The sequence below is a fragment of the Rhipicephalus microplus genome, chromosome 5 (genome assembly GCF_043290135.1).
Source record: "Rhipicephalus microplus isolate Deutch F79 chromosome 5, USDA_Rmic, whole genome shotgun sequence".
NCBI lineage: Eukaryota > Metazoa > Arthropoda > Arachnida > Ixodida > Ixodidae > Rhipicephalus > Rhipicephalus microplus.
The window spans coordinates 134297841-134307002 of NC_134704.1; the positions used below are offsets into that span (position 1 = coordinate 134297841).

The 9162-nt window shown below is 46.4% G+C and overlaps 1 long non-coding RNA gene across 1 annotated transcript; it reads left to right on the top strand.

The window, feature by feature from the left end:
* The first annotated feature begins 6273 nt into the window (after positions 1-6273).
* On the top strand, positions 6274-8842 carry LOC119173366 (uncharacterized). Its single transcript, XR_012895202.1, has 2 exons — positions 6274-7226; positions 7795-8842. It is a non-coding gene; the product is annotated as an uncharacterized LOC119173366 (long non-coding RNA).
* Positions 8843-9162: the final 320 nt, after the last annotated feature.

The window sequence follows — 9162 nt, forward strand, 5'->3', positions numbered from 1 at the left end:
AGCGCGACAACAGCGCACGCGAACGTGTCGCGCTGGCTCGCGCGAACGTGTCGCGCGAACGTGTCGAATCTGGCTTATGCCAGTCGTGCTTTGACTCCTGCCGAGAAAAATTACACAATAACCAAATAAGAGTGCCTTGCTGCTGTATGAGCGGTACGAAAACTTCGTCCATTACTCCACGGCCGCCATTTCACAGTCTGACACCGACCACAACGCATTGTGCTGGCTTTCGTCACTAAAGAACTTATTGGGTCGCCTCGGCCGCTGGATGCTTCGCTTACAAGAGCAGAACTTTGATGTCGTCTACAGGTCTGGTAAGAAGCACCAAGATGCTCATGCTCTCTCTCGCTGCCCTTTACCCAACCGTAATAGCCCACCGTCACCAATTTCCATCGAAGCATTACCCATCGCAGGTCTCAGTTGGCTAAGATCCGGCCACCCTTCCACCCTTGTGTCGCATCAACGCTTTTACCCTAACTGCCGCTCCACAATAGCACGCTTAGAAGGCACATCCACTCCTCCGAACGCCCGACTTCGCCGACAACTGAAACAATTGAAGCTTCACGATGGTGTTTTACATCGCTATATTTACCACGTTAAAAGAGACAAATGGGTCCCCGTTATACCACGTTGTCTACAACGTCAGGTTCTTGAGACATTCCACGATGATCCTGCTGCTTGGCATCTCGGCTATCACAAAACGTACAAGAAAATACGCAGTTGGTTCACCTGGCCTGGCCTCTCATCCGCGATTGCCAAATAATGTTCTTCGTGTGCCTTATGTCAATGGCGGAAACGACCCACTACTGCTCCTCCTGGCTTTCTACAACCTCTTCCTTGTCCTGCTTTGCCATTCGAAATCATCGGGATAGACTTGTACGGACCCCTTCCCGTAACCTCCAATAGAAACTGTTGGATTGTAACGGCTGTTGAACCCCTCACTCGTTATGCGGAAATCGCCTCACTGCACGCTGGTACAGCCACTGAAGTAGGTGATTTTTTTTCTGCGTAACATATTTTTACGCCATGGACCTCCACGTGTTCTCCTCAGTGACCGCGGCAAGGTCTTTCTTTCCTATATTTTTGCTGCGGTTCTACGCGCCGCCAACACCATCCACAAAAGAACTTCTACTTGTCATCCTCAAACAAATGGCTTGATGGAATGCTTTCATCGTACCCTCTCGGACATGATTGCCAAAACCCACCGGTTTCTGGGCATCATTATTGATAGGTACCTTTGTTGGAGTCCGCATGTGACCTATATGAAGAAGCGCCTGACCGCTATTTCTCAACTGTTCAAGTTCCTGGCAGGAAAGACGTGGGGGATGTCAGTAGACGCAATGATGGAGCTCTACAGGGCCCTGTTTCTCGGTTTCCTCAGATATAGCTTGCCTGTGCTTAGCAATACCTGCAAGACCAATGTTCGTATTTTACAGGCAGTACAAGCCCAAGCGCTGAGAGTGTGCCTTGGTCTGCCCAGATGTACGTCAACAGAAGCAGCAATTGCAATTGCTGGTGACTATCCGATACAAACTCACATTGTTGTTGAAGTCCTGAGAACACACATCCGACACTTCGCACGTGCCCCCGGCCATCACCTTGCACTGTTGCCTTCAGAGAGGCGCCAAGCATCGTTCGCCAAAATTATCGTGAAATACAACGATAAACTTCCCTCGGGCTTCACTCATGCATGTAAACCATCCATACCATCTTGGTGTCTTATTCGACCCACAGTGCATCTTAGTGTACCAGGGATCCGGAGGAAATCTGAGTTTTCGTCGCCCGTGCTGAAACAACTGTCTCTTCTTCTTTTGCACGAGAAATATTCAGACAGCATACATGTATACACCGATGGTTCCACGAACCACCAGTGTTCGTCAGGGGCAGTAGTTATCCCAGCAAGAGGTGTTACCATCAGCTTTAGGACTGACCACTCCACGGCATCTACAGCAGCGGAACTAGCTGCTTTGCGGCCTGCACTTTGTGTGATCAATCGGGAACCACCGCAACAATGGTCGATTTTCAGCGACTCAAGGGCTGCCCTACAATCTGTGCTCTCAGCACTGCGTCGCGGCCCGTACGAACAGCTTGTTTTCAAAATTCGATGCCTTCTCCACACTTTACTCGAGAAAGGGCATCATGTGACGCTTCAATGGCTGCCAAGTCATTGCGGCATCACAGGGAACAAACATGCCGATACTGCCGCGCGGGCAGCCCTTGAAGGAACACGAGAAGAAGCCATACCACTTTCGAGGACTGATGTTGCCAGTAATCTTCGACGACTTGCGCGTGAAATCACGTTTTCGCTATGGTGCCCACCAAGCATCGATACGAATCGTCAACACACCTGTCCTCTTTGAGGGCTCTCCGCATGCCCACTGGACTCGATCGAAGAGGAGCCACCCTACTTCATCGCTTATGGCTAGGAGTGGCATTTACAAAATCTTACTCCTTTGTCATAGGAATGGCCGACAACGCTCTCTGCGATGCCTGTCATTGCGAAGAGACGCTACACCACATCCTGTGTGACTGTCCATTGTATGAAATCCAGAGACAGTCACTGGCGTCTGCTTTTGCGCGCATCGACAACAGCCAAATGTCTGTGGACACTATTCTGTCAAGTGCCCGAGAGAAGACACTGCAACAGAAGGCGACGAAAGCTCTGTTGAAATTCCTACGCGACACCGACTTGAACAAGCGACTGTAACAGCAATGTCACACACCGCGAAAGACAAGACTGGACTATGACTGAGTGTGCGCGCATGTGCTGCCGAATGTGCTGTTTCTATCTTCCCTCTCTGCTCTCTTTCATCTCCCCCATCCCTCTCCCATGCGCAGGGTAGCAAACCGGCTGCCTATAGGCTGGTTAACCTCCTTGCCTTTCTTTTCCCTCCATTTTCCTTCCTTCCTTCCTGACCACACGAACTGGGATGCCATTTTGCCATTCGTAACGTTCGCCTACAATACAGCTACGCAACGCACCACCAGCTTTTCTCCCTATTTTCTGGTCCATCCAGGAGACATCCAGATTTACACTTAGAGACGTTCAAGTGTAACTCTGGACGTCTCCTTCCTTTCAACTCCTGCTACCTCAGCAGGCCCTTTATCTGCACAATTTTTGTCTCGCCTCGAGCGCTGCCGTTATCTGGCTTGAATGAACAACGGCATCTCTCAGGAAGCTTGCAAGTCTCGCTACGACTCAACTCACCGTGCTGTCACCTTTTCTCCAGGAGACGAAGTTCTTCTGTAGACTCCCGTGCGTGTGCCCGGCTTACGTAAAAAATTCCTCAGTCGTTTTATAGGACCTTATAGGGTGATTGAACAAACGTCCCCGGTTAATTACCACGTCTCACCACTTAAAGCTCCCTCCGACCACCGTTGTCGTGAAACAGAAATTGTGCACGTTTCTCGGCTGAAACTGTATACCCAACGCAATTCCTATTATTGTCTCTCGTGCGGCCAGGAGGCCGCTTCCAGCGTGACGGGGAATTAGTGTGAGTGCAGTCACCGACTCTTCTTTATCAATTGAACGTGTCGTCATCATTTGTATAATTTCCTCATCTGTAGATATCATCATCGGCGTGTGCTAGCTTGAGCTCGCCTCGAAAAAAGCTCTTCCTCATACGCCTTATTGTGTCCGACTAACTGTACGTGAGAAAAAAAACAAACAAAAATAAGAAAGGTTGAGGAAGCAAAGTTGCTCATTAGCCAAGTGACGTACTTACAATATGCACAAGAAACTTCGCAGAGGAAATTATGAGACAACTGTTGACGAGCGCAATAGCATAATAGTTCGAAAACTCACGTTGTCCAATCGTTAAATACCACTGCAGCTAGACAGCAGCTGCAGCTTTGAAAATACAGCTTTGGCAGCCGTAGAGCACAGCGTCTTGTTGCTTAGCCTGGCGTGTTCACAGTCGCTGAAGGCGAGGGCACGCCGGAACAAAATCAGTCACAAAAAGGTATCTACACATTCGGTGAACTAGTCGAGCTGTGAAATGCATATAAAATTTATGTGAACTGCTGAAGGTACGCACGAAACCACCACGGAAAAGTGAGCAGTGCCTCATTGACCTCGTAATGCGCTGAACCTAAGATAACGCGGAACTAATCACAAGCTCTGATAGCCTATTTCTTGGATACGCCACCAATTTCAATGGCCAATGTTACCAGACTGCCTGCATGTGCCCGCTGTTTCTGAAAGCAAAAAAAAGGCACTCAACCACATACCGAAGACCAAAGCTTTATTAAAGTAATATCCCAATATTTTGTAACAACTAAAGATACAACTATTTAAAATAAACGTATGATCATTTTTTTCCGATCTTTTGTCCCCCCCCTCACCTAGTCTCGCTTCAAACGTCACGCGGTTGTTAATGCCCGTCGCAATAGGTTTTAGGTCACTTTTTGTTCTGAATTTTTCCGACTGTTTCCCGAACACGGTCTGGAAAACACTTCAATTTGAGCCTACGAAGCAGTTCCACCTTCTGGCAGTGAATGACTGTAGGAAGAGAGAAAGAAAGGGAAGGAAAAGGCATGAACGCCAAGCAGGTTGTTCTCAGTATGCTAGGCAACACGAAAGATGTCAAATTGAACAAGAAAAGTAACAAAGATGGGTAGGTGAAATACTATGATACACACAACGCGTGTATGACGCGTGCCCAAAAGATGTTTCGGAATCTCAGTGAATTGCTTAAACACGCTTTGGTTGTAAAAATCTGCAGCAGTTCTACGAAAGTTATAGCGCGAGAACAGAACGATGGCCCAGAGACAAGAAGGACACGAAGGAGACGAGGGCTATGATTATCGTCATGTTATATCAACTAGCCTAGGCTACCACACTTCTAAGCAGTTCTACCGTCGTGCTAGGGCAAGTTTTCTTACTTTTTCATGAATGCTTTTCGCAGAAGGAGTTGCACAATGTGAGGGATGTGAAAGTTCTTCAATGTCAGACGTTCCATGATTTTGTTTGTGTCATAATATTAACCGTGCAAGGTAAGTAAATTATTGAGTAGTCTGAGAAACGCATCCTATTCCCTAATACTTATGACTGTGCCAACGTGAGTGGCATGCAGTATAACTGTAAATTATTTACATGCAGTGAACATGGACTCATGCGGTTTTCACAAAAACTCTTGAAAGCACACACAAACTCTTGAAAGCGCGTTGTGAAGATTCTTCTGACTACTTAGTACTTAGTGAAAGATAGAAATACGATCCCGCCGTAAAGACTCCAAAATAAGAAGAAATATAAAACACACGCGGTTCGATGCCCCATAAACCGTAGGACAGCAATCTTGCAAGCTGCGTTAACAAGATTGTTTCCAAGGACAGCATAGCCCCATATAGGTCGTGACAGTCATCATCATTTACACCTCGAATATCTGCGTCATCGTAATTTCTAGCAATCACCTTTTTGGTTTGGTAATAAGTCTATTTATTCGCTCCTCTGGTTATACGACCCCATGACGCAAGCCAGAGACGCAGACGGCGCACGCTTAACTTCTAACAGCTGCGCTGTTAGGCGAACGAAACACAAAAGTATGCATGCCCCTAATGTCAGGAATAATGTCACCAATAGTATTCCTCGAAATGCCCTCATTATCACCTAACTGCCGCTTTCGCCGTAAGTATCCCGTCCTCATATGGATGGCGCCAAAATAAGCAGTTTTTGACAAAAGTTTTTGAATGCCTAGGTGCCCGTTAAAGCTTCCCTATGATAGTGAAAATTTTCTGGTGCAGTGTACTTGCCGATTTTTTTCTTTTACAAAAGATGCGGAATGTACAGTATCAGTTTTTATGAAAGCAAACGCACACGCGCGTGGCCTTCTGTGGCTGTCTACAGCACCATCAGCCGACAGATAAAGAAAGCGCATCTGACTTTGGCTGTATCGCCCGTTGCTAGACCAAGACAGGAGCACAATTTAGCAGCGCTTGTCTAACGGTTATGACTTGTTGTTTCGTTTGCTAACAGATGATGTGAAAAGCGAACACAGTTTCTTTATCGGTCGCTTGATGTTGCTGTAGGTTACCGTGACGGAGCGCAGGCCACGCGCTTGCGTGTTCCCTTTCATGAAAGTTTACAATGTTCAAAAGAGAGCTTTTAGTAGCACCTCGTGCATATATCTAATGTCTTCAAAACTCGTCCGCGCGACATATCGTCCTTTATCTCAATAACACTTCTTCAAACTGCACATATCATCAGACACGTGACCAACTTTACACCGAGAACGCAAACTATAGTCATCCTGTGGCAAAGCAGAGCATGGCACTTTAAGCGTGCCGCTGTGGAAAAAAAGATCTGTCTCCCAGTTACTGCACCACAAATCTTAGAACACGTTTCCAAACGGGGCACCGCTCAACGCTATCCCGGGCACCTGCCAAGCCGAGGGTGAGCAGAAGCCGTACTTCAACAGACTGTCACTTCACATCACCGCTCGAGTTCCGAACTGAACGGTTCAGCAAACATTTCGGCCTGCACAAAAAGCCCCTCTTCAGCCCTATCAAAAGGCTTAAGGCTTTTCTTACATCAAGCTTCCCAAAGTACCACTGCGGAACACAATGGCTTACTTGGATGTGTTGTGCTCGGTTCTGTCAAGCCTGCGATATTTTAAACTTGAAAACTTGGACGACGAAGCCGATCTTCAAATCCCAAAGGTCAGGGGAAAAGGTGTGCAACAGGCCGTAAGTGATATCCGTAATTATTTAACATCTCAACACTCTCAGTTCGAGAGTCTGCAGACCGTGGCGCACTTATATTGCTTTCTGGTGGGCCAGAGAGCCCTGCAACCTTGGGTGCTTTATCGTCTCGACCAAGGCTGGAACCAAGCCGACCGTGTTTCCAGCATTCTGAACAATGTTCAACGTAGAAGTGAAGTAGGAATTTACGCAAAGACAAAGCCATCGTTCGCGTGTGCCTGCTTGCTGACGCCCGACGAAGTGGGATGCATGGTTTATATTCCTTACATCTTCTGCACCTGGCCTAATTTGCCGTGCGTAGCCGTTCACCAACCACCACCTGGGTATTCGACGTTAGGCACAGGTGTGCTCCGGCAGATGGTGGGTGGGCCACCCGACTCCTCTTACTCTGGAGTTTACCAAGACCTGAACGGGGCGTTTCGAGCTGCAGGTCGACTGCCCTCGTGATGTCACTTTGAACGCCTCCGCACAGCACCCGGTGGAGAAGTTGCCCATTTTCATCTCGGTTCAGCCCACAATTTTATTGTGTAAGCTATTTTTAATGCTGCTAGCTTTTTTTTAAGTACACATTGTTGTTAAGCTATGCAAGACCATAAACGCTTACTAATTTTTAACGTACTTAAGGTGCTGGCCGGCCGTTGAACTCAATATTTGCTGAGATAGGGCTAAAGTGTCTCGTCGATGATCATTACACAATTTTAGTGTGCCCGAAATTTTCAACAGTTCTGAAATCAGCGAGGGCTTGCATGGCCTCAAAAGTGACCCCGTTTTTTGAACGCGTTAATTAAGGCTGTTTAAATGCACGAGAAATCATGATTTAGAAATAAAAAATTCGTGGAAGGTGCTGTGGTAATATCAGTAAGTAAAATGATCTTTCTCAGAGTTACGCGCCATATACACAAGCGCATTGACAATTTTACTAGATGTATTTACCTGTGCATGAAGACAACGCCACGGGAACAGATGACATGTATTTCAATGCTACTGATGATTGCTTGTGCTCATGACCAATTGCCATGCTTGTTCGCCTTGTAGCAACTTTACCGTTAAGAAACTGCCTCGTTTATTGCTTGTTTACTTTTTTCTTTTTTACAGAATAATGACAATGTCGCAAAATGGAATAGATAGGACAAGAGAAGCCACTCTTTCGCAACAGGAATGTCGCGGCCCTTTGTTTTAGCAGCCGTTTAATTCGGTATCCTGTGGTAATTTGAAGTCAATAATTCTATTGAGATTGGCCCACGCTTTGTAAGCAGTACGTTTCAGCGTCACCTTCGGAGTATCTCAAACAGAATAAAAAAAGTGCTTTATTGTGCGTTCACTGAACTTGTTTTCTAAAATTGCGATCTTTAACGTCATCTGTCGACATGTGTATCATAACATTATAATTGAACATGGTCTCTACTGACCAGCCCAAATATGATAACATATGATCCTTCATCGCTGTAAGGCAATTGACCAGTGCATTCCGCACCTTACTTACGCTTTCAGTTATCAATTCAATATACCGTCTGTTATTCATCGGAAAACTTGAACAGCCCGAATAAAGCAAGTGATAAAAGGATTCGTAACAGCGGTTGTTTGCCCGAGCCGATGTTTCGACAACTGCAATTGTCTTCTTCAAAGATAGAACTTCTTGTTATAGGATTTTTCCGTTGGAACATTGCATCATCAGCTTCCTGCCGTGTTCTGAATAAAGAAAAAGGTTTTGATAGATCAGTGTGTTGTTTTAACTGTTCATGAGGCAGCAATTCTCGAGTACCACGCACTAACAAGAAGAAAAAAAGAACACGCAAGAGAGATGAAGAAATGAAGTAAACTCATTGATATCATCTCTAGTCGTACGAGTTTTAGGGTCGTACGAATGTTTCTTCGGTCTTGGCGAGGACCCATTTGCCTACATTTTATTGGAGTAAGATCGTTGCGAATCAATTTTCCTCCTGCACTGTTTAATACGAATGTAACGCTACCTCGCAGGTCCAAACTAATGCTTCGAGGCTGTCACGAAAAAAGGCGACCCTCACGCTCAGGCGTGAGCATGCGTGCCTCTGGGCCAGTTCATTAGAATCCTGGTGTGGTGAAAATAAAAATTGTGACGCGTCGCAGCCTCCGAGAGTGTGCACGCGAATCTTGGTTGCCGCAATGTGTCTTGGTGTGCCTTCACGTTAGGTTTCTAATGTCATTGACTTTACACATTTTTTCCCTGTGCTGCTGTCGTGTTTAAACGTCCCTGCCATGTTGATGCAATCCAGCTCGGTGCTCTGCGTTGTGCCAGTAACACACATTCCTTTCAGTCAAAGAGTTGGGACCTATCGTTCAAGTAATGCAAAAGCTTAAATGACATAGGTCATGCTCCTATGTTCATTACGACAGCAGACAAGCATGGCATAGACGAAGTATGTAGTACACAACCTATTCTGAAGCGCACGCATCTGCTAGAGCAGCACGCCTGCGCGAGAGTCT